Below are 24,679 nucleotides of genomic sequence, written 5' to 3' on the forward strand. Positions count from 1 at the left end.
CCCTCACCCTCAGAAGGAACTATAGGCACAGTCTTGTCTTCACTCTCTGAAAGTTTGCTCCAGGGAGCTGACAATACCCACACTACAGGGAAGAGAGGACACACAGCGTGTTAACACGCACGGGGAAAACCGCAGCACAGGAGCTGTATGCAAAGCTGGAGCCTCTCTGAAGGGCCAGATGGTTGAGGCTTCAATAACTTCCAATTTCAGGGAGGAAGGGGGTTTGGATGGTGGTGGCGTTGGGGATCCTGGAGGGTGGTGATGACAGGCTATGGGGCTCGAGGGGAGCAAAGCACCGAGCACAGTTTGTCTTATCAGATAGATAAAGTTTCTCAGGGAATTTTTCAGAGCTGCCCTGAGTATAAATGAAAGCTCTGTCCAGGCAGATGTCCTAAGGCGGGAGAAGGTTAATTTCTGGTCTCAGGTGTTTGTGATTTCCTTGTTAATGAGATTTCAGAGCATCTGCATTGCCTCTGGGATGGGAGCCTCAGAGGAAGCCCTGCCCTGCACTTGGAAGAGAATGAGGATCTGAGACAGGGCAGAGGGTGCGGAGGTGGGAGAGAAGCCTCGAGGTGGCTCCTTCTGTTCAAAGTCACCACCATAGTGTGGGGCTTGGGTATTGATTTTCGATCCCCAACAGAACCAACCCTGCCAGTACCTTGGTCTTGGACTTCCAGCCTCCAGAACTTTGAGACGATACGTTTCTGCTGTTGGAACTGGCCAGTTCGTGGGACTGTGTTACCGTAGCTCCACAGACCCATGACCTTGACCTTGACCTTGACGCCACTTTCATGTGGAGACAGGTCTACATCCCTCTTCTTGCAATTGGGTGTTTTGTGACTGTTTCAGCAGGTAGAGGAGTGCAGGATGGACATGGTGACTTTTGAGGCCAGGTCATAAAAGGAGATGAGGCTTCCTCCTGGCTTGTCAGGATACTTGTTCTTGATGCCTCCACGCACGCATCTGACTTCCTGGGTGCCTGCGGGTGTCAGTATGTGGGAGGCAACTGAACTGCTATGGATGGGAGAGGGGGGGTGTAGGAGCTGAGAAGCAGCCTGGGATGGCAGGAAGTTGGGAGACCCTGAAAGGCAACCAGGGGTCGGCTCTCTTTGGAATCCCTCTTGAGTCCGCTCAAAAATTAATTAGACACAATGGCGCTCCTGATGAGGAATGAAGAAAGGCAATTGCAGTTAGATGACTGGCTCTCTTTCTCAAGGAAATCAGTAACTGTGGACAGTCCAGACTCTGAAGAAGGGTCAGGGGATGGGAGGGTCCTTCTTGCAGGGCTGCAGAGTGATTGGCCACATCACAGAGGCCAAGTTAATTCCCCAGACATCTCCTCTGCTCCTCCACAACCTCCTCCTGCTCCCTGCACCTCCTATGAGCCTTCACTCAGGCTCGACACCTTTTTTAATTTTTAAAAAATTTTTTGGTACTGGGGTTTGAACCCAGAGGTGTTTTACCACTGCGCTACATTCTCAGCTCTTTTTATTTTTTTTATTTTGAGACAAAGTCTCCCCAATTGTCGGAGGGTCCCTCTAAGTTGCTGAGTTTGGCCTTGAATTTGAGATCTTCCTGTCTCAGCCTCCCCAGTTGCTGGGATTATGGCCTGTGCCATTTTGCTTGGCCCAAAGGCTTTTGATTGAATCCCTTCTCTGTGCCAAGCACTTTACCTACATTATCTCATTCAATTCTGCCAATGATTCTGCTGAAGGATTTTTATTGTCTTTTTACTCTATCATTCACATCTCAGTAGGGATGGATTAACCAAATTAATCCTGTAAGAAAATCTCAGTAGCACCATGAATATTTTAGGCAAAAGAGCAAGCTTTAAGCACTGTGGAGGCAGGGCCACCCCTTTAAGGAAGTAGTCTTAGCAGGTTGTAAAATGTTGAAATCTGCTGAGCTCTGGAATGGAAATTTCTTTCAATGTAGATTAGGCCTTGATTCAGGGGATGGAGAGAGACTGGTACCTGTGGTTCCCTTGGCAACCGCTCTCTGATTGGAAGAAGCCAGGGTGCAGAGAAGGGAGCATCTGGGAGGCCTGTATGACTCACCGGATGTGGACAGGACAGTTACAAGGAGTCACCCAGTGACGCTGTGGAGGGACAGGGTCTTTCCTTTCTTTTAATTAACCTGCCAATGTCTTGGGAGGGACCCATGAGGCCAGAGAGAGCAGAGGCCTGAATGGCTGGCTTTGGAGAGGCCCCTTGGTTACAAAAGTCTTGTTTCGCCCAAGCTCAGAAGGCTTGCAAGCCCTCTCCTGCAGCGTAAAGAGAGGAGGACTCAGACAAAGGGCTCCCCAGGAGTTTCCAGGCAGCTGCGCAGGTTTCAGGGCAGAATCCCAAGCAGAGGAACATCCCTGGTTCTCCTATGAATGCCTTTTGGCGTCAGGAGGACTAAAGGGAGACAAAGAGGGTGGCAGAAGCATCAGTTGCCTCAGAGTCCAGCCTTTGGTCAGGAGCCGTTGGAGGGCCTAAGGATGGCGTCAACTGCAATTCTGGGCCGTCGGGTCTGCATCAAGTGCACAGGGATCAGAGCCGAGCTTACACAATGCTTGCTTGGGGTCAGGTGCCCTTCTAAGGGTTCTGGGGGCGGCGGGGGGTGGCAGTGCTTGCTTCCTTTAGTCCTCACAGCAGTCATAGGGTGAGTTCCTTTGCTGTCCCCTTTTACAGATGAAGACACCGAGGCACAGAAGAAGCAGGCCATGGGACGCAGCTGGCAAATGCCAGAGGGCCTGGACCCAGGCGTGTTGGCTGCTGTGGACCAGCGGGAGATACCAAGGGGCACTAGTTAGAGAAGGAGACAGGAGGCAAGAGAGAGGAGACCCTGGGCAGAACAAGGCCAGAGAGCCTCCTCAGCCACGTCTCCACCTGATGATAGACACGCTTTACCCTGGCGGATCTCCAGCATGCAAAGGTCCGTCCTTGTGGTGGCCCTGGATGGTCCCAACACTAGACACAGGTGTGTTTCCAGCACCGCCAAGATGAAAACATCCCTTATCTGTAAGATAAAGCGCAGACTCCCTGATGCATCCTCCCTGGCCTCCCTATCAGACCTGCCCCCTGTGAGTCCCACGGGGGTCTCTGCAGGCGATGTCCCCTGCCCCTACAGTGTTGAGCTGTCTGTGAAGAGAAGCTCGCTCGGCCCCTCCCGGGAGCCAGGCGGTCATGGCAGAGATCACCCACACCAGCAAGCAACATGCAGTAACTGTCAACCTCGAGGTCGATGGAAACACAGGGCAACAAGTGCGGGGTTCTAGAGGAGGAGCCCACGTGTGTTCATTATACAGCAGGCCCCGTGGGCCACCAAGAGTGCAGGAGGCCAAACAACTCAGCTGCCCCGTAAATTTGGTACAAAACAGATATGCCAGTGGGGAGGGGGAGTGGGATGCACAGACGGCTCAAATCCTGCCAAAACCAACCCTGTGGGAGTGGTTCCAGGAACAGCCACAAATATCCCAATCTCGCAGGTTCTGCCACTCTGTCTGACCTGGAAAACAGAGCTCTCCAAGCCTCAATTTCCTTATCCCTGAAGAAGAAATGACAATAGTGTCCCCTCACCATGTTGGCATGAGAATTAAATGATACAACAGGCGTGAGGCTCCGAGCCGAATCCTAAGACTCGCCCTTCACCCTCAGTGGGAAAGATGAACTAACCACCAACTGTTCATGGCAACTTTCCTCGTTTTCTCAGAATAATTTTTGTGAGTTATAGCATCAAGGAGTAGAGCTGAGGTTGTCTTGCCCTTTGTGGCTTCAAACCCTTGGGCTGTGTTTAGAGACACCTGAACTCTTTCTCTGTACTTAGAGACCCTTAAAATCTTCTCAGACTGAGGATTCCCCAGATGTGGTCCTTGGCTGCACAGGACCTCTTTGTGGGCTGCAAAAGGGTCCAAAAATCCAACTTCTTTTCTTTTCCCCCTAACCAGATAAATGTGTGCCGTCTGCAATGTTTTGTAAGGGCTGCTTACAGAGTGAGTTATTAAAGGTCACCAAAAGTCATTGTTATTTTTAAAAATTTACTTATAATAAAACCTCCAAAGCACAGTAAGTGATTGAGTAACTTAATTCATTTTCTGTTAATGTTACATGAGGTTGGATTTTTTTTTTTTTTTTTTTGGTGGTGCTGGGTATTGAACTTAGGGCCTGTGTATGCGAGGCAAGCACTCTACCAACTGAGCTCTATCCCTAGCCTGAGACTGGGAAATTCATAAAGGACAAAGGTTTGAGTCATGGTTCTAGAGGCTAGGAAAATTAGGAAAACCCGATTGTCCATTAAATTGTGAATGGATAAGTAAACAGCGGTAAATTCACACAATGAAATAATACTGAGCAATGAAAAGGAATGGACTACTGATACAACAACCTGGATGAATCCAGAAAAGAATTTGCTAAATAAAAAAGGCAAGCAAAACAGTACTTTTTCTAGAATTTCACAAATTTTTTACATTTCTAGAAAATGCAAACATTTGTGGTGAAAGAGCAATGGTTGCCCGGGAACTGGGGCAGGGAAGAAGAAGGGGGGTATTCCTAAGAAAACTCTGGGGGTAACAGTTATGTTTGCTATCTTGGTTTTATTTCATGAGTGGTCAAAACTTATCAAATTGCACATTTTGTATTATGTTTATTATGTGTCAGTGAGACCTTGCTCAAATCACTGAAAAATTCCACAGCAAGAAAATAATCTCATAAAAGAACTGACAAAGGTTTGAGCAGAGAGCTCACTGAAGGACCTATACAAATGGCATATAAACACAAGAAAGGAGCTCAACATTAGCCATTAGAGAAACATAAAATAAACATAAATTAAAACAAAAATGTCTATATGGTTATTAGAATGGCTAAAATAAAATAATGAGGGGAAAACTCTCACATAGACAAAAAGCCTCTGGCTACTGCAAATGCTGGTGCAGGAAGCTTGGTGAACTTGAACTTCAGGTTTGGCTGGTGGAGATGAACATGGTGCAGCCCCTCTGGAAAACAGTTTGATCAATTTTCATAAAATTATTCCTATACTTACCCTATGATCCAACCATCTCACTCTTGGGTATTCAGAGAAATTACAACCTATTTCACACAAAACTCTGGGCACAAATAGCAGATCCATTCATTCATTATTGCTCAAAGAATGGAAACCACCCAGAAGTCCTTAAAAGTGTGCATGGATAAACCCGCTTCAGGACAAACCTACAACAAAATACTACACAGCAATGAAAAATGAATAAGCTGTGGGTTCACAGAATAGAATCTCAAAGCTCTATGTTGTGCGAAAGAAGCCATTTTCAAATGTTATGTACTGTCTGATTCTGTTTATATGAAGTATTAGTCTGTTTTGTGTTGCTGTAACAGAATGCCACAGACTGGGTAATTTATAAAGAAGAGAAATTCCAGTTCTGAGGCTGAGAAGTCCAATATCAAGGTGCCAACATCTGGGGAGGGCCTCCTGGTTGTTATCCCAGGGTGGAAGGTGAGAGGGAACTCCAGATGGAACTCCACCCCTTTATGATTGGCACTGATCCCTTCATGAAGGCTACACCTCTTGACCTAAGCACCTCCCACGAGGCCCCACCTCCCAGCCCTGTGGCCTTGAGATTAAGTTTCCACTACTTAGTTCTTTGAGCGACCCAATCAAACAGTAGCAGGTGCCCTCCTGGGAGACGACAGAGAGTGGCTCAGTGACGGTCAGTGGGGGGGGGGGAGAGTGAGCCCAAGGGGCTGGAGTGGAGTGTGGGTGTCCCCCGGGGGAGTCGCACAGTTCTGCACCCCGGTGGTGGCGGTGGTCACACGTCTCTGTACACACGTTACAGCGCACAGAACTGCCCACGAAAAGAGGTCGATCGTTCTGTATTTAAATTTAAAAAATATTGAAGGGACGATGGAAAGCAGCGCCCAGCATGACACTTACCATTTAGCGCTTGGGAGGCGAGAACAGAGGCTGCGACAATGAGCCCGGGCAGGGTCCCAACCCCCTCGGCTGCTGACTTGGCACGCTGGACGATTCTGGCTGTCGGGGTCGCCTTGCTCCGAGTGGGGTGTTCACCGCAGCCCCCTGTCGCTCACTGTCACCCTCTCCCCGGGTCCGGAGCCGACCATGTCTGCCGATGCTCCTGCAGGTCTCAGCGCCTGCGGTGGCCTCTGCTGAGAGCCTCCCACTAAGGAAACAGCCCAATTAGCCGTTTAAAAATGAAGACCTAAAAGTGATCCAAGAAAGGCAGAAGGAAAGCAATAGTGAAAAACTACAAAGGAGAGCAAACGTGTGTGGGGAGAAATCACACACACCTCAGGAAGGCCCGGCTCCAAGTCGTTTCTTCAAGAAAACTAACAAAATTGAAAACTCTCCGGTGACATTGATCAAGGAAAAAAAAATCCAGAAGATAAACAGGGCGAGGAATGAAAAAAGGAGTGTGTTCACAGATGCCCCGACTCAGAAGACAAGAGAGGGTTACAGACAGCCTGACGGGACACGGCTCTGGAAAATAGATGAAATGGGAAGATTTCTAGAAAATGCAAACTATAAAGTTGATTCAAATAAGTGGAATTGAAGACAACCAAATAGATAGGATTATTAGATTTAAGACGCACACTAGGAAAAATACCAGATCCTTCTAAATCATGTTACTTGTGAGTTCTACAAATATTCAAAATACTGGTGTTTCAAGTTTACACAAACTAGTCTATAAAACAGAAAAGGAGGAGGCATGACCCAACCTATTTTATAAGGCTAGCTAAATCTTCAAAAAAATTTTTTTTATTTGCTCTAATTGGTTATAAATGACAGTAGAATGCATTTTGACATGTTATACATAAATGGAGTATAACTCATTTTTCTGGGTGTACATGATGTAGAATCACACCAGTCATATGCACAAAGGCAATAATGTCTGAGTCATTCTGCTATCCTTCCTCTTCCCATATACCTTCCCCTCCCTTCACTCCCCTCTGTCTAATCCAAAGTAACTATTTTTCCCTAGCCACCCCACTTTGTTGTGAATTAGCATCCGCATGTCAGAGAAGACATTCGGCCTTTAGTTTTTTTGGATTGACATATTCGGCTTAGCATAGTATTCTCCAGCTCCATCCATTTACCAGCAAATGCCATAATTTCATTCTTCTTTAAGTCTGAGTAATATTCCATTGCGTATATGTACCACATTTTCTTTATCCATTCATCTGTTGAAGGACACCTAGGTTGGTTCCATAGTTTAGCTATTGTGAGTTAAGCTGCTATAAACATTGATGTGACTGGGTCCCTGTAGTATGCCAATTTTAAGTCCTTTGGGTACATGCTGAGGAGTGGGATAGCTGGGTCAAATGGTGGTTCCATTCCAAGTTTTCTGAGGAATCTTCTTGCTGCTTTCCATAGTGGTTGCACCAATGTGCAGTCCCATCAGCAGTGGGTGAATGGGACTCATACATTTATTGTGGCTTGTATTCTTGATAATTGCTATTCTGACTGGAGTGAGATGAAATCTTAGAGTAGTTTTGATTCGCATTTCTCTAACAAGGCTGGTATAATCTTGATGCTAAATCCTGACAAGAACAGTATGAGAAAGGAAAACGGTAGAGACAAATCTCACTCAAGAATATAGACACATAATTCTAAGGCAAATATTGGTAAACACAGTCCTGCAAGACAGAAAAATGATAATACGGCCATGAGCCAATTTACCCAAGGTATATAAGATTGGGTAAACATTAAAACATGGAAAAAATCAATGTGATTCCTTACATTAACAAGACAAGGAAGGAAAGTAATAGGATCTTTTCAATAGATACAAAAAATTTAATAAAATTCAATATCCACCTATAATGTTTCTAAAAAGTTTTTGCAAACCAGGGACAAAATAAAATGTCCCCATCTGATAAAGACCTCTTAACAAAAACCCTATGCCAAACGTGGCATTTAAAGGTGAGGCGTCAAAAGCACCCTCTTGAAGATGAGAAACCAAATGTGTGCTATCGCCGCATCTCTTCAGGGTACCGAGGGTCCCAGCCAATGGCACGCAGCAAATATCACATACAATAAAAAAGAAGAAATAAGGATTGGGAAGAAAATCTCTACTTTCATTATTTTGAGAGGATCGAGTATAAACACAGAAATCTCCAAAGAATATGCAGATACATTATTAGAATTAATAAAAGGTCTCTGAATGTAAAACTGGAGCAAAAAAAATTAATTGCATTTTTCTACATCAACAATGAATAGTTAAAATTGTTCTTAACCAAGTACAATGCCTCCAAGTCACACAAAATACCCAGGCATAAATCTCAAACACATGTGCAGGAACTGAAGGGAGAAAATGTAAAACTACTGAAAACCACTAAAAATGGTGAAGTCATAACACACCAACTTCATGGAGGGGAAAGTAATGATGTGAAAACTGTTCTCCCCAATTGATTTATAGATTCAATGCAATTCCCATTGAAATCCAGCAGGTTTCTTTTGTAGGGATCTGAACAAACTGACTTAAATATGTAAGTATTAAGTCATCTGGGGTGGAGCTCAGTGGTAGAGCCCTTGCCTAGCACGCGAGAGACCCTGGGTATAATCCTGGCCCCCAAACTCTCTCTCTAGATGTATTCATATATATGAATATATATTCATTAATTGATATGCATATGTATATATATGCATATATATATATATATACATATGCGTGTGTGTGTGCGTGCGTGTGTGCGTGTGTGTGTGTATGTGTGTGGCCAAGAATAGCCAAAATTTGCCAAAGAAGTAAGGTGGAGAGTCAGTCTTCTTGAATATCATTACAGCAGTTAAGACACAGTGGCCCACTGCCTTAGGCAGAGACCCTTGGAAGATAAGAGAAATCTCAAAACAAATTCCACACATGGGTGAAAATTTGATTTACCATCGTTGGTCTTGCAGTTTGGTGAGACTTAAAAAAGTGTGCTGTGTAAATCGATGACTCATATTTATTTAAAAAGTTGGACCCATACCTCACACTATATATAAAAATAAATATTAAGTAGTTAGAGATTTAAATGTCAGAGTTAATATTTCAAAACCTGGTGAAGATGGTGAGGATACAGGCTCTAACATTTACATACACCAATCTTCAGCTGCTTCAGCATATTACTTTATTTTTTTTTAAAGAGAGAGAGAGAGAATTTTAATATTAATTTTTTAGTTATTGGCGGACACAACATCTTTGTTTGTATGTGGTGCTGAGGATCGAACCCCGGCCGCACGCATGCCAGGTGAGCGTGCTACCACTTGAGCCACATCCCCAGCCCCAGCATATTACTTTATTTAGGCCTGAGAACAACTGTGTGATCTAGGTACTGATATCATTGCCATTTGGTGACTGAGTAAATTGAGGCATAAAGAAGTTAAACGAGTTGTCTAGGATTTGAATCTAGGCAGTTTGGTGGGGGCGACTATGTTCTTAAATACTGTGACGACACGGGAGGTATTTACGACTTCAGGACAGGGAAGGAGTTCTTCAAGTCTAAGAATTGCAATCATTCAGAAAAGTCTGAAAAGTTTGACTGCATTCAAATGTTTGTTCATCAAAAGACATCCCAACAGATGTCAAAGGACAAGCCCACAAACTGGAAGAAGAGATTTGGAACACACATAAGTAGAAAAAGATTCATGTTGAGAATATGTAAAATGAGTAAGCAAGCAAGTAAACAACAAACAAACAACAGGACTCCCTCAAATCAATGAGAAAATGGAGAATACCCCCCCACCCCCGAATGGACTAAGAATTTATATAGATACTTAATCAAAAAGCAAACCTGAATATCCAAGCTTAATTTTGCATACAAAATAATTGCAAATATTTGTAATCTGGGAAAATCAAATAAAACAAGACAGCATTATAACACCAACGTCTATCAACAGTGGAATGTACCCTGGAGTACTATATAACAATAAAAAATGAAAAAAATTAGTCTATTTTAAGTGAAGTTGAGAACAACAATGTTGAATGAAAAAGCAAGCCATGAGATGGATTACAGAGAAAATATTTTCAAACCAATATCTGACAAAGGACTAGTATCTAAATTATATAAAAAACTCCCCAAACTCAGTAGTAAACAAACAAACATTAACAACAACAAAACCCAAATGATTCAATTAGAACATGGACAAAAGACATGAACAAATATTTCACTGAAGAGGCTGCTCAGAAGACAGGTAAGCAACAAACTAATATTTGACATCAAAGTAATACAAATTAAAATCATGATTCTGTATCTCTCTACATTTTTTAGAATTGCTAAAATTAAAAGTAGTGAGAACACCAAATGTTGCCATGGATGTGAAAAAACTGGATCACTCATAAATTGCTGGTGAAATGTACAATAGTAGAGTTAGTATAGAAAATGATTTGTCAGTTCTGTTAAAATGACATGTGACCAGAAATTGTACTCTCAGGCATTTATCCCAGGGATATAAAGCTTATGCCTACACAAAATCCTGGGAGGCTTTATTTGAAGGAATCAAATGTTCATAGCAGCTTTGGAAAAGGCCCAGATAACCTTCAACAGGTGATTGGTGAAACAAACTGTGGTATATCCATACAATGGAATAGCACTCAGCTATAAAAAGGAACATGCTATAGACACACACAACATGCATGAATCTTCAGGAGACTTATTATGAGTGAAAAAAAGGCTAGATACTCTATGATTCCATTTCCATCATATTTTGAAGTGACAAAAGTAAACGGAAATGGAGAACAGATTAGTGACTGTTGGAGGGTACTGAAGGGGTGGGGTGGGAGGGAGATATGGATGGTTATATAGGGCAACGTGGAGGGTCCTCAGGATGAATGGGCTTGGCCAGTATCTCGATGGGTGATAAATACACAAACCTACACATGCGAAAAGGTGATAGAACTAAACACACACACCAGTATAAGTAAACTGGGGCGATCAGAATTGACTGGGAATTATATCATGTCAATATCCTAATCGTGATATTGCACTAAGCTTTTAAACATGTCCCTGCTGGAGGAAGCTGCATGCAAGGTCCACAGAATCTCTCTGTATTTTTTCTTACGACTGCGTGTGAATTTACAATGATATCAATAAAAAATTCAATTAACACCCATGAATCCTTTCCCCCATAATTAAAAAAATAAATTGATTCTAGCTTTGACCTGCTGGCAAATATAGGCCGTGGAAGCATACTGGAACGTGGCGGTTCTAATTTGAAAGATCAAAGACATATGAAACAGTATGGTAATCAGATATAAGGTCAGAAAGATAGAAAGCGTAGTTGTCTATAATCCCAGCAACTTGGGAGTCTGAGGCAGGAGGATCACAAGTTTGAGACCAGCCTGGGTAATTTAGGGAGACCCTGTCTCAAAAACAAAACAAAACAAACTAAACAAAAACAATAACAACAACAAAACGGGCTTGTGGTGTAGCTCAGTGGTAAAGTACCCCTGGGTTCAATCTCTAGTACCCCCCACTCCCCAAAATTCACCAAACAAGAACAAAACAAAACAAAAAGACGTAAAGGTAATAAGCAGAATTCAGTTTAGGAATTAGGGATTCTCTGGGGAGATAGGATGGGATGGAGGAGGAGCATCTGGGGGTTTCAAATTTAATGGTTATATTTAATTTTTGAAACTGGATGGTGAGATACTGTTATTTTTGGTATAGTAGCCATATTTATAAATACTTTTGTATCGACTCTAAAATGTATTTAGCAAAACATTTTAGAAAGACTTTGGTGCCTATTGGTGTGTATGTTGTCAGTATGTTGGTGTCTGGCAATGTAGTTCTACCTCTGGACACTGGCAAGTTCTTTCCTGCCACAGGATCTTTGTGTTTGCTATAACCTCTGTTGAGAACTCTTCCTCTGGTTCTTCATAGACTTGGTCCCACCTCATCCCAGACAAATGAAGTGAAGAGACTTTCAGATAAACACTTAAACATCTAGAAGTGATTCTATATGTATATTCATTTATCTCACTCTTGTGGCTAGAATGTGAACTTCCTGACATCAGAGACTACTTCTGGTTCATTCACCCTAGCATCTAGACCAGGGTTGATAGAACAAATAGGTCTTTGTGCACATTGATTAATTAATTAATTAATTAATTTTAAAAATACATGCCAATTAAAAGCGTCGGCTTCCAAAGATTTTGTTTGGGATACTGATGTGCCCTTCAATGATACTATGGTAAACCAGGGGTTAAATTGCTTTTAAAATCTCTGAAGACATCTGATGGAAGAGGCCAGGTATATAGAATATCAAGGAGCCTGTCTTTGAAGGACACAGGTAACAACACAGAACAAGTTTCAAAGAGCTAAACAAATTCAAGCTAAAGAGAGAATAAGTTTAAATTGGGTCATTTTCCCTAGAGATTATTGCAATTTTACAGGTAATGCTGCTCCCAAAAATGTTAGCTTTACCCTTCGTCACCCTGGATGTGACAGTGTGGGGCCCATCATTAATCAGGATAAGGCATTACAGATCTGGGTGCTATTACTCCAGGTTTGTTTGTCAAATGGATTTCTTTGCAGGAAGCGCTGACCTGTGACCATGTGATGTTTGGATTGCGCTCCAGAGCAGGGGCCGACTGGGCAAAGCCTTTGCGGTTCATAAGCTATTTTATTTCTGCAATTGAATTTTGAATTTTGAAGTCCAATAAGTTTGATTTCTTTACAAGCATATATATTTTTTTCTTACCTGCAGAATAGTTTGAATTTAAATTTCAGGGAAGTAAGTTTGTGTGTAATTTGCGTTTTTAAAATTAATTTGGATTGAAAACATCTCATTATTCTGAAATGTTTGGTGATAGCAATTAATAGCAATTGTGAAGCTAGAGCTGCTTGCTCATAAATGGGGCCATTATTGGATTTCCTCGTGTCTTGATTGACAGATAGTAGAGATACACCTGTAGCATAGTATTATTATTATTTCTCCTCCTCCTCCTCCTCCTCTTCTTCCTCCTTCTTGTAGTGATTTTGGGTACAATCATCATGGAATATAAAACTGGGAGATACAGAAGTAGAGAATTTAGCTCATGTGTTTCAGTGTAATCGATTTGAATACCTCCAGCCAGAATGTGTGCTTATGGGGAATTAAAGGATCAGCAATTTACAAATGTTGCCATTATAATCGGATCTGAAAGAGAAATGAGTAGGACCTGCTGAGTGATACTGTGATGGGGAATGTATCTTTGACAGAAACCCCAAAGCCTAGCATTTTCTGTAACATTAAAAAAGGAGTGGGTGTGCTCGGCTGGGTGGAAAGCCACCCGTTCCAGGATCAAAATTATAAAAAGAATCATGACTACTGCTACTTCCTGAGCATTAGTCGGGTGCCAAGCACTTTGCTAAGAATTTGTCTACATCCCTTCATTTAAGAAGCCCAATGTGGCAGGTAGCACTGGGCTGTTGGCTGTCCACCTGGCATCACGGGCACCTGTTGCTAGGTATCCTTTGCACTGGGGAAGAGGAGCTGGGGAACTACATTTCCCAGAATGCCCTTCTCCATGTGGTTCCTGTCAAGAGAGGTGCTCTAGGGAGAGTTGGAGAGTGGAGAAGGCAGGGAGGCCATTATTCTTGGAAAGCAGTCTTACAAAAGTAAGTAGGTAGATGTGATGTTGAAGGACCTTCCACCTGAGTGTCAGGAGAATCACCTGCCTCATTGCCGCAGCCTGGGAAGGTCAGTGGAGATTCCCAGGGTAAGGCTTTGGGAAATCCCTGCTGTTACAACGTAACTGAGGTGCTTGGTGGTAGCTTCCCCAATTGTGGCTTTCCCAGCCCTCCTGGGTGCTAGGTGGAGTCTCCTAGCACGTCTGTGTGGGCTCTTTTTCCTTTCACTACGTATAGCAGCATTATTCTTCTTTCTGTTTTTATTTTTTTTGCAGAAGAGCAAGCTGGGGTTTAGAGGGTGTGTTGCCTAAGCACACACAGAAGACAGCCAGGTGGGATTTATTCCCAGGTTGGCCTGTTGCACTTCTTAATTGCAAGGCTCCGACCGCTCGGAGCCTCGTGCTTGCTCCACCGCAGCACCAGCGCACCCTGTTACCTCTGACCCTGAGCGTGCCTCTTAGAGGCAGGGTCTGCCATTTGCTGGTCACTTAAACTGGTCACCAGCCAACTCTGGTTGCTCTTTCCTTGCTAGAGACCCAGACAACCTTTGGGTTTAACTTGTAGATGAAAATCAAGAAATATATTTTCATGGGAGGTTTTTGTGTTCATGATTTTAGGGATAGCTACAATTATTCCTCAGAGGTGCACATTTGAAGGTTACAGGCGGAGATGTTAGTGTTGCTTTCATCAGAGGAGAGAGAGTGGGAGGTAACCTGAGAAAGCTGGTAATTCATAAATCTTTCCATGGCCACAATCAGCATGGATTGGTCTTGTAATTTGAAAAATACCCTGTAAACAGCCTGAATATAAAATCAAAAGATATGTCTGCCTAGATACAATGTCATGTGGCATGATGTATGGAGGGGTGACAGCAAGATGACAACAGACATCTATAATGTCACACGGTGTTTTAAGTGATGGCACAGGACTTGTGTATGTAGAAGTGGGAGAGCAGTGGCTCTCACATCTTTGTTTGGCTGGAGAATCTACTTAAATGACACACAGGACACCAGTATATAATAGTGATATGAGGAAAGCTAATCTGGATGAAATTACAAACATCCCCGGGGCCTCAGGGTCCCACAGCTGAGATTCTGGTTCCAATACCATCCATTTCCAGCATCCCTTGGGAGACCACCACAGAACCTTAGGCCCCTAAAAACCACCGTTTGACATCTTTTGCCATGTGGGATGGAATGTAGTAGCAAACCCTGGAAGAAGCCTGTCATTTTAGGCAGAGATTGAAAATTGGTTAGGGCGCACTCCTACTAATGAAATGTGCAGGCTGATGTAGAAATTAAATAGCCATTTAATAATCGACAGCAAGGAATGGGCTCTCACACTGATGGGTTACTTGCGTTCTCTCATTCCTGCCTTTGTGTCTGTCGGGTGGGCTGTGGGGATGAGTCCGAGGTGTCTGTCCTCACTAATGAGGAAGAGTCAAGCTTCTCTATGGGGGAGAACAGGCTTGAACACTAGCTGGATCAGTGGTTGTCTTCCGAACCTCATGGAACACAGAAGAGAAGGTGTGGGTGAGGCCTGTTTCTCTAACAGAGCCAGCGCCTCGGGATGGGACAAGGGGTGTGTGTTTCAGCTTGACATGTCCTAACACCCTGAGTCATCTCAGATTGGCAGGCTGACACCGTTAGACAGGGTTGGAACAGAGTGTGGCTTGAGGGCTGTCTGAGCCAGAGGGAAGTGACCTAGATTCATGCCTCCACAGAGAATTGTGAGGTCCCCTCGTCCCACTGGTAGCTCCCCAGGACATCACAGCAAGAGCACCTGTGGCTAGTCCTGGGCTCCACTATCAAAATGAGTGAAGGAAGCCATTGGTTCCCTATGCGTCCCCAGCAATGCCCTGTACAGGGCTTACTTAATACAGGGGACGGTGCTCTCTGCATGCGGCCCAAGTGGCTTTGTTATCATATCTCAGTCATTTTCTGCTGCTATGAAAAATAACAGACTATAAATTTATTTTGTCACAGTTCCGAAGGCTGGAAAACTCAAGGTGGAGACGTGGCAGGTCTGGCTGTCTGGTGCGCTGTGGTCTGATTCAAGATGGCGCCTGAGCGTTGTGCCCCCTGGAGGGAAGGAGCACTGTGCCCTCATCTGGCAGGCAGAAGGCAAGAGGAACAAACTTAAGCCCTGTCATGGGGCACCTGATCTCATTCACCAGAGTCAACACTCACAATTTAGTCCCCTCTTGAAGCCCTGCCTCTTAATACTGTCACATTGGACAATAAGTTTTGGCTTCTGAAATTTGAAGGGGACCTGTTAAAATCAGAGCACCTTCTCTCCACCTGAACGTGAAGCTGGTGGCTCCATCTAAAGCTGGGCTTGGAGACTGGAGGCCTGGTGTCAGTTCTCAGGATCTCTGGACATTGTGCTGGTGACTCAATGGAGCAGAAATCTCTTGAGGTTTAAAACCTTTGTCAAGGGACTCATATGCTATCCCAGAGCTCAGCTATGCCCTGGGAAATGCAGCGAGGAAGAGGGGGTGGGCTCTCTGAGCTCCTCATCTGACTTGTGAAGATGGGCCTGAATCTGAGAAGCATGGTGCAGGGGGTAGCTCAGTCTTGGACCAGCCCTCGTGTAGGTATCTACTGTCAGGTCTGTGCTCAGCATCTGCTCAGAGGGAGCATCTCCAACAGGCCCCAACACTCACTCTCTTCTTTCTCCTCCTCCTTCTTTCTCTTCTTGATTGATTCTTCAGAGAGACAGAACCAATTAAGTATATAAAACAAGGAATTGGCTCAGATTATGAAGACCGAGAAATCCGAGCTGATGGTGTCATTGCAGTCTGAGTCTGAAGTCAGGGGAAGATACTGGTGTCCCAGCTGGAAGACAGGCAGAGAGAATGGATTCTCCTTTGCTTTTGTTCTAACCTGGTTCTTTAATGGATTGGATGAGGTTATCTGCTTTAGTCAGTCTACTGATTCAAATGCTAATCTCACCCAGAAACACTTCACAGACACACCCATAATAACATTTAACCAAATATCTGGGCACCCTGCAGCCCAGTCAATTTGACATACAAAATTAACCATCCACAATCATCATCATCCTCATCCTCATCCTTGCCAAAGATCTCTTAAGTACCAGATCAAGGGTTGGCCTTGGTGAGAATTTGTTTTAATTGCAGTTGCCACAGGAAGACTTCAAGCAAGAGGATGATGTAAGCAGGTTCACAGTGAAGAAAGACCCCTCTGGCAGCTGTAGAGGTGGGGAGGCCTGTGAAGAGGTGATTGCAGCAGGATAGATAAGAGATAATGGGCTTAGGCTAGGGGCTCTGGAGGTAAATTGGATAAATCATGTGGAGGAGATTTGAGGAGCAGATTTGCAAGGGTGGTCAGTAGTAAAATCAAGTGTTACCTGCTGAATGTTATCTTGGATTTCCATACAAGATGCCCTAGTGAAGACTGGAACTGGCAGTTGGATAGATGAGTCTGAAGCTCAGAGAAGAGATTTGCCTGGGGACAGACATATTGGAGACACCAGCATACGAATAGTACTCAGGACCATGGGATGATATGAGATGTTGTAGTCAGCTCTCAGTAGGTTGTGCTGCAGTAACAAACAATCCCCCAATACTCACAAATCCCAGTGGTATATAAGCAATATGTGTTTACGTTCCTCTCACTTTACTTATTATATGCAGGGCGAAGCCGAGTCCCTGCTCTGTATGTCTTTTTTATTTCGACAGCCAAATAGAGGGACCTACCTCTCTGACTAGGCCATGTGGTTGTAAGGCACAGGAAAAAGCAAAGACAGAACATGTGCTATTCCTGGAAGGTCTTGTTCAGATGTGGCCCATGTCACTTGTGTGCACACTCCATTCACTGAAGCCTAATGTCCTCGGACCAAGCCTGATGTCAATGGAATGGGGGACCGCAACTCCTCCAGCAGGGTATGGTGGGGGGACTCAGGTCACATGGAACAGTCCAGGAGGGCAGCAAAGAGCTGACCTCATGGGAACAAAGGACTGAACACCATGCACATGCTCCTTCCTCACAGGCTTGTCTGCATCCCCCAACGCCAACAGTCACTGGGTGTGCCCTCCACCTATGGGCCCACCATGCTGTCAGGTAAGTGGCCCTCCTGGTGACAGGCGTCCCTGATACGTGGTGTAGGAACGTTCTCCAGGCCTTTGGAAGCTGAGCCTGTGTTTCTCCCACACAGCGCGTCTCCCTGCGTGAATGGCACGTGCTGGCCTGGCTGTCCCCTCCCTGCAGGCTCCAGATCCCTTGGAAGGGGGTCTCAGGCTGCTTCTGGCCATCCTCTCCTGGGCCTTGAGGTCCTCTCCTGCCCGGGTCTGGAGCATCCTCACTCCATCTCCAGGCCTCGCCTCCCACCAGAGCTTCTAGTTTAGGGGAAAGGACGGGAGGGAAGAGCAGCCACCCTTGATGGAGGACCTAAGGGAGATCATCTGTCCCCAGTTCCCAAAGAGTAAGCAGGCAGAGATGGTCTGTCACCAGAACAACAGAGAGGTGACAATGACGTGCGTCGATGTGACTGAGGGCCTGTGCCTGTCGGCAAGGGGGTGGGGGGGGTTTTCCCAGGGAGGGAAGCACGGTGTCGGGGAGAAGCAGCTGCAGAGAGGAGGGAGTCAAGGTGGGCAGACACCGCTGCACACGGGAAGCCCGGACGTGGCGGTGCTGACGAGGGGCAGAGAGGAGATGAAAGCACAGAGAAAGGGGGTGTCCCGAGAGCAGGAGCAGGCGGCCAGCCAGAGAAGATGGGAACGGGGGAGTGCTCCTCCTGAGGGCTTTTACTTAGGAAGCTGGGACAGGTCCTAGGAAGGACAGTCCCCAATGGGTATCAGTCGGGGGTATTGAGAGCTCAGTCCATCCCTGTGGCTCTAAGCCAATGTCAGAGGGAGGTGCCGTCAGCACACACTGGCTAAGAAGGGCTGGTGGTAGATGTCCACTAGCAATTCAGTTAGACAGTCAGCAAACACAGACCGGTCACCCTTAGGGGCCAGGCATGGTGCTGGGTGTCGGGACTGGAAGAGATGGATGAGGCAGTCCTGCTCCTGACGGGGTGGGCGACACCTTGCCATGAGTGAACACTGCCATTTAAGGTCTGCTGAGCCCAGGGGATCTGCATGGACCACTTGCCCCATTTTACAGAGGAAGAATCTGGGCCTCAGAAAGAGTAAGTGACCAGAGTCAGACGGAGCTGGAGTCTGCACACTTGGCCGTCGGGTTTCCGAAGGGGTTGCTGTAGCCGGCCATACTTCCTCGTGTCTCCGCACCGCAGCAGAGGACTGGGGGCTGACGGTGCATGGGTGCTGCTGTCTGATGAGGTGTCAGAAAGGAACGAGAAGGACTGGAAGAGAGAGCAGCTGGGCAAGGGCAGCTGAAGTCCTGGGATCCACCATTTCTGGTTCTTTCTATTGGAGGATGGTATTGAAACCAGGGTGTGGGTGCTCAGGGTGCCAGTCACTATGGGGATTTCTGTGCTTGTAGGCGCTCACGGCAGGCAGGGCCGGGAGACAGACGTTATGTTTTTGTGTGTAATACACATGCGTGCGTACCTGTACACATACGTGCGGGCACACACTCTTCTCCAGTGAAGTCTGAGCCTGCCTGTCTTCCTCACAAACAATGGCTCACCCCGTACCACCCATGCCCTGGGCTTTCCGCAGCCGTCCCTTTTCCATGGCCAACATTTTGGAAGCCCTGACAGGTGCCCACTCAGTGACCACAGGTGCTGGAGCTGTAACTGCTGTCTATCCTGCTGGGACAGAGACTGTCAGGGATGCGGTCTCAACCGCCGGAAATGGCTGTGATCGAGGACAGCAGGGGACCTTGTCTGCCTTGGGATCTGCAGGAAGACAAAGCGAGGTCTCTCAAGTACCCAGAAGCCTGACGCTGTACTTGGACTTAGGGGAGGAGGTCTGAGCAGGGCTGGCTGTGGCTGGGGCTGCTCAGGAAGCCCACCAGCACCCCAGCCATCTGGGCAGCCGATGGTGGGGTGATTGGAGAAAGCATTCGAGCGCTCTGGGGCTCAGGGCTCCGTGCAGCAGGCTCCCCTCCACCTCCTCGTCCTCCCCCAGCTCCTGTTGCAGCTCGATGGTGGGGGGGGGCAGTGGTGGGGGGCATGGGGCCAGCACCATCACCTCCCAGGAGCTCTGCAGCCCTGATAGCAGCAGAGAGACCGTGCGTCTGGCAGAGGGAAGCCACCAGAAGGCAGAGGAGGAGATGCCTGAGGTTAGGAGCCAGGGACTGGGAGGCCCACAGTATTGCCAAGTTCTTGTTGAGGACCACACCTGCCTCACCCCTGTGTCCTCGCTTCAGCATCGGCCCTGAGGGAGCACGGCAGGTACTCGAGGAGGGACTGAGTGTCCCCAAGCACCCAAGGAGGCAGGAAGCAGGGAAACTCAGGACGGGCCACCTTTCCACAGCTCCGGCTCCGAGTCCAGTCTAACGGTGACATTAGGAAAAGCCCTGGACCCCCATTCAGCATCTGGGCACTGGACAGGGTTGGTCCAGATGCCTGTGTTTGTCCGTCTCAGGAATAACTGGTAACGAGGTCCCAGTTTGGGGAGAGGACAGCCAGTCGGGGTCATCGCTGGGTGCCCCTGGGGATAGGCTTGATCCCACTGGGTCCCTCCGGGTGGGGCAGGGTAGACACTGGAGTCTGGGGCTGCCGGCTGTCCTAACGTGCACCCCGGGGGGTGCAGGGATCCTGGGGTCCTGTGCATTAGCAGTTTCACTTCCCGCAGCCTCTTAAAGCACTTTCGGGGTCTCCTCCCTATAGAACCATCTGTGTCTGGCCTTCGTCTTGGAGAGGGTAAATATGATGGCACGGCTTTCTTTCTAATTGCCGTGGAGCTCCACACCTCATCGAGTGCGTCTCTGAAACCTCGTCCTCCAGTGGCCTCCCTGCCAGCCGGCTGTCCCTGCAGGTGGAGTTTGATGTCTGCCCTCCACATTGTTGTCCCCACCTTCCTGTGTTGACAACATAAACCCAGACACCAGAAAGCTGTTGTGCGTCTATCCTGCTGGGGCCTCCTGCCTCCACGGACCCTGTCGGGCTCACCAGCCCCGGGCACCCTATTGGGACCCGCAGAGCCGGAGCTCGGGCACTTGGCCCAGGCTCTGCCCTGACGAGGTTTCGTTTTTTTCTTTTTTTTTCTTGGTAAAACCTACAGTTTCCTATTTGTCCTCTCTTGGCCTGGCATCGAAGAGCCAGGATAATCCAAGGCTGGATGAGTTTTCTGGTTCTACCTCCTGTTAATCCCTGCTCTCCGCCATCCTCCAGGTTTCGATCTGTGTGCCTGATCGCATTGAAGGTCTTGTCGTTTATTTGTTGATTTTTAAAAGTCTGATCTCTCTGTTGATTGGTTGAGGTACACCCTGGCTCTTTGGCTCACCTGTTCCCACTTCCCAAGTGTGGAAATCTTCCTCCTCCTGCGACTGTCACCTCTCCCAGGGAGTCTGCCCTGTGCTACTCCTTCTGGGCGACCTGGCTCACAGCTGTCCTCTCTTTGTGGGACTGATGGCTGACCTCGGGGACTAGGTGTGGGCTCACCTGTCTCCAGGTCCTGAGTACCTTCTCCTTGTGGACAGGGACTGTGTTTATCTGTCTCTCGTATGATAAGCCAATGCACACTGTGGGGAATGATCCAAAACGATTGCATTGAATCAAACAAAATCATCTCCCATGGATTTTTTTTTCCCCTCTCAGTTTGCTCTGTTTGTTCTTGCCCACAACTCACCTGCTAATTCATAGTGTGGTCCAGACACCAGCCACTGCAGCAACAGGGAGTGTGTTAGAAATGCAAAAGCCCAGGCCCCACCCCAGGCTACTGAATCAGAAACTGCATTTTAACAGGAAGTCTGATTGACTCCTATGGGCATTGCTCTAGCCTATTTGCTGAGGGCTGGGATAGTGGGGGAAACAGGATGGCCGTGTACAGCTGTGCAAGTTCTATACTGCACAAATGTACCTGGCGGAGGGGCTGAGTGGGGGCCAAAAGCCAACCTGAAGGCCAAGAGGTTTATGTGAGCTGTTAGTCCAGAGAGGATGCCTTCTAAAGACCTGAAAAAATATGCACACTTTGTGTTCACGACCTTCTGGCCTTCTTTCATTTCTTCAGGTACGTCGTGTTTCTTTGCTCCCTGGGCCCTCGAGCAGGTTCTCTCTCTGCCCTCTGTCTTCCCTCCATCTTCCTCTCGCTGCCTCCCTCGGCCCCCGTCCATCACCACCTCCCGTTTAATCCTGCCAGTTTCAGCTTAAATGTCACTTCCCCCGGAAACTTCCCCTCCTTCTCTAGATGACATCAGCTCCCTGGGTGTTTGACTCCACAGCTCCTTGTACCCCTTCGTGGCATTTAGCTCCGTTTATCATTAAATAACTAATTGCATAATTAGCTCTTCTGGGCCTGGCTCGGCCCTCTCTTTGATGTAGGTGCCTGGAGATCTGCAGCCCCGGCTCCTGGTTCACTCGTTTGCTCACAGGTGCTCAAAAAAAAAACCAAAAAAAAAAAACCAAAAAAAAAAAAACATTTGTGGGCTGAATGAAAGAGACCGCAAAGACACCAGCCAAGGATCACAGGGCCAGCCCGGCCTCTGCTCCCCTGTCGGAGGAGTTTCCCACTCCCTGGGCGTGGGCCCAGGCTACAAGGGTACCGTGACCCGCACTGTGGTCCTTTTCATCTTTCTTTTGACACAGGCCTCACTAAGTTGCTCAGGTTGGCTTTGAACCTCTGATCCTCCTGCCTCAGCCTCTCGAGTTGCTGGGATTACAGGCACGTGCCACTGCTCCCGGCACCCTGCAGTCTTCCTGATGTCCCTGGAAGCTACATGTCCGCAACATGAACAAAGAGATTGGCCAAAATCTGCTCCTGAAATAGACCTAAAGCGCTTCCCCTCCGCTTCCTCCGGCGAGGTCTGTGCTTCTGTGCTTTGTTTCACCAGCTACGCGGCCAATATTGACCTTCCCGTTTCCTCGCCTTGCGATGGGTGTGTAGGGAGGGATCGCAGTGCAGAGAAGAGCCCCCAGTTGGACATTCGACTTGACTCCAGCCACAAGGTCACTTTGGAGACGTTCTTTCTTTTTATTTTCCATCTATAAAAAGGCAAGTTGGGCTAGATCAAGGACAGCGACCGGGCAGCACGCACCCTCTCCTTCCTGCTCTGGGATCCATGACAGACATTATTAATTGATCGTTTCTTTCCTGCTGAAGCCAGGCAGAGCCTCGGAATTCCTCCTAAGGCAGTGCTGCAGGCAGCCAGTACCCGTTGATGGGAGTTGGCACTTGGGTTCAACTCCACCTGCCATCTGAGGACCAGATGTTCCCTGAGGCCTGCTGCTCAGGTGTGTCAAGATTCTGTCTCTTCTGCGGTTCTCCCAGCCTTTCTGAGGGAAGCCTGGTCCGTGTTCCCTGCTCTCAGAAGCCTCTGGCCTTGCAGCCTCCATCTCGACCACGGGAAATACTCTCTGCTAAGCATTTTTGACATTCTGTTCCTCTCCCTTGGGTGGAGAGAGCCACCTCCCCTCCACACATATGCAGGCCAGTCCCCGAGGTCCCCAAACGGATCAGGATTTCAATTCAATTCATTGGAGCCAGCCTTGAGCCCTAAGCCTCACTTTAATATTTAAAGAAAACAACTGGAACCCAATTCTTCCTTCACAGCCTTCCCCCTGGGTTTCTGCAAATCTCTGGCCCGGGCTGGTTCTCAGACTTACCTTTCAATTCCGACTTTGGCCTCCCTTGGACTCCTCAGCCACCCCCTTGGCTCTGCTCCCGTGTCCCTCTGCATATGGTCTCTTCCCTCCGTCTTCCCCAACTCCACCACTGAGCGGCTTTCAGAGACTGTTCTAGAAGGTTTGGCACAATGGGTGAGGGCGGGGCAGGGTGTGTGCTTGTGTGTGCTTGTGTGTGCGTGTGAGTGACAGCACAGGACGAGAAGCACTCTCACCCTGCCCGCCCCCCCTGCTCCTCCAGGTTCCTCAGCCTGCACTGCCCAGAGCTACCCGCTGCCCTTCCCTCCTGTGCCCTCAGCCCCCTCACGGGCCCACCATCCCCTACTTGCCTTCTACACACCACCGCTCCCCCAAGATCTGTCCAGAGTTTGCAGAGATGTTTTCCCCACCTCGTGTGCGGTCCTGTCTCTCTCTCTTCTCGGACACCCAGGAAGAGTCATGTTTCATTCCAAAAAGGGACCTCAGCTTGCTCTCCTAACTAAGAACACATCTTCTCCGGTGGGAGTTTTCCACGGCTTCAGGAGGTGGAAGCAGCTCCAGGCTGATCCCCTGTTGACTGGCGACCAGTGTGGCTTCCTGGTAGCACAGAGGACTGAGAGGTGTCCTTGCCCTCCAGGTGCTCCGGTGGCTGATGGTGGAGACAGAGGTGAGCAGAGCTGGAGGGGACAGCAAGTGAGACTAGTGGGAGGACACGGGGTGGGGGGCAGGGGCAGGAGGTGCAGGCCAGGGTGAGGGGGACAGGCTTCGAGGGGCTGGCAAAGGGTGGAGGGGGTCCAAGTCCACTTCCCCTCCAGGTGGAGAGCAAGTAAGGAAGGACTCGAAGCTGTCACGGCGGGCAGGGAGCAGGGCACGGGGACAGTCCATGGAACTCCTGCAGGGTTGGAATCTGTGGAGTGAGAAGGTTGCTTCTGGAACACTCCTGGGCGGTCACTGGTGTAGGAGCCAGACCGGGACAGAGGGGGGGTTGACGGGAAGCCCAGAGAATTATATTTGGCTGGTGAAGGATTAAGGATCTGATCAATGGCAGGGGTGGTGCCCACAGAAGCAAGACTGGATCCGAGGGCTGTTTGGGGGGGGGTGTGCAGGTTGATAGGGCCCATGGAGCTTGGTGGGGCGGTGAGGGCCTGAGTGATTGACAGGATTAATGCATTCATCAAACATTTATTGAGAAGCATCTGTCTAGGTTTGCTCAGGAGTCCTGGATCCTTCCACCAGGGGCAGAATTCTCCCACAGTCTCTGATTTTATTCCACTAACACCTTGAAGACTTCTTACACCTGCCCCATGGTGGGCGAACTGGGGAGCAGGTGAGTGCCCCTGGTCTCTGGTTCCCAGCTGCCTATGACTCAACAGCCCTATCACCTTCTCATTCAGTGGCACTGGGAC

General features: G+C 47.6%; 2 long non-coding RNA genes across 6 annotated transcripts in view; one reads left to right on the forward strand and one right to left on the reverse strand.

The window, feature by feature from the left end:
* Nucleotides 1-17,249, forward strand: part of LOC125620440 — a 76,666-nt gene extending 59,417 nt beyond the window's left edge. For 3 of the 4 annotated variants that reach the window (XR_007352111.1, XR_007352113.1, XR_007352114.1), the window contains one exon: nucleotides 15,566-17,249. This is a non-coding gene — a long non-coding RNA (uncharacterized LOC125620440). Of the gene's footprint in view, nucleotides 1-2,675; nucleotides 4,043-15,565 lie in introns of those variants that run through there. The other variant, XR_007352112.1, reaches the window with a different exon arrangement.
* On the reverse strand, nucleotides 4,557-24,411 carry LOC125620439. 2 transcript variants are annotated; one of them, XR_007352110.1, is made up of 3 exons: nucleotides 23,277-24,411; nucleotides 5,908-6,193; nucleotides 4,557-4,975 (listed from the first exon to the last, which is right to left on the reverse strand). It is a non-coding gene; the product is annotated as an uncharacterized LOC125620439 (long non-coding RNA). The 2 variants fall into 2 exon arrangements; XR_007352109.1 differs by having other exon boundaries at nucleotides 5,908-6,154; nucleotides 23,277-24,398.
* Nucleotides 24,412-24,679: the final 268 nt, after the last annotated feature.

The sequence above is a fragment of the Marmota marmota genome, unplaced genomic scaffold (genome assembly GCF_001458135.2).
Source record: "Marmota marmota marmota unplaced genomic scaffold, marMar, whole genome shotgun sequence".
Classification (NCBI taxonomy): domain Eukaryota; kingdom Metazoa; phylum Chordata; class Mammalia; order Rodentia; family Sciuridae; genus Marmota; species Marmota marmota.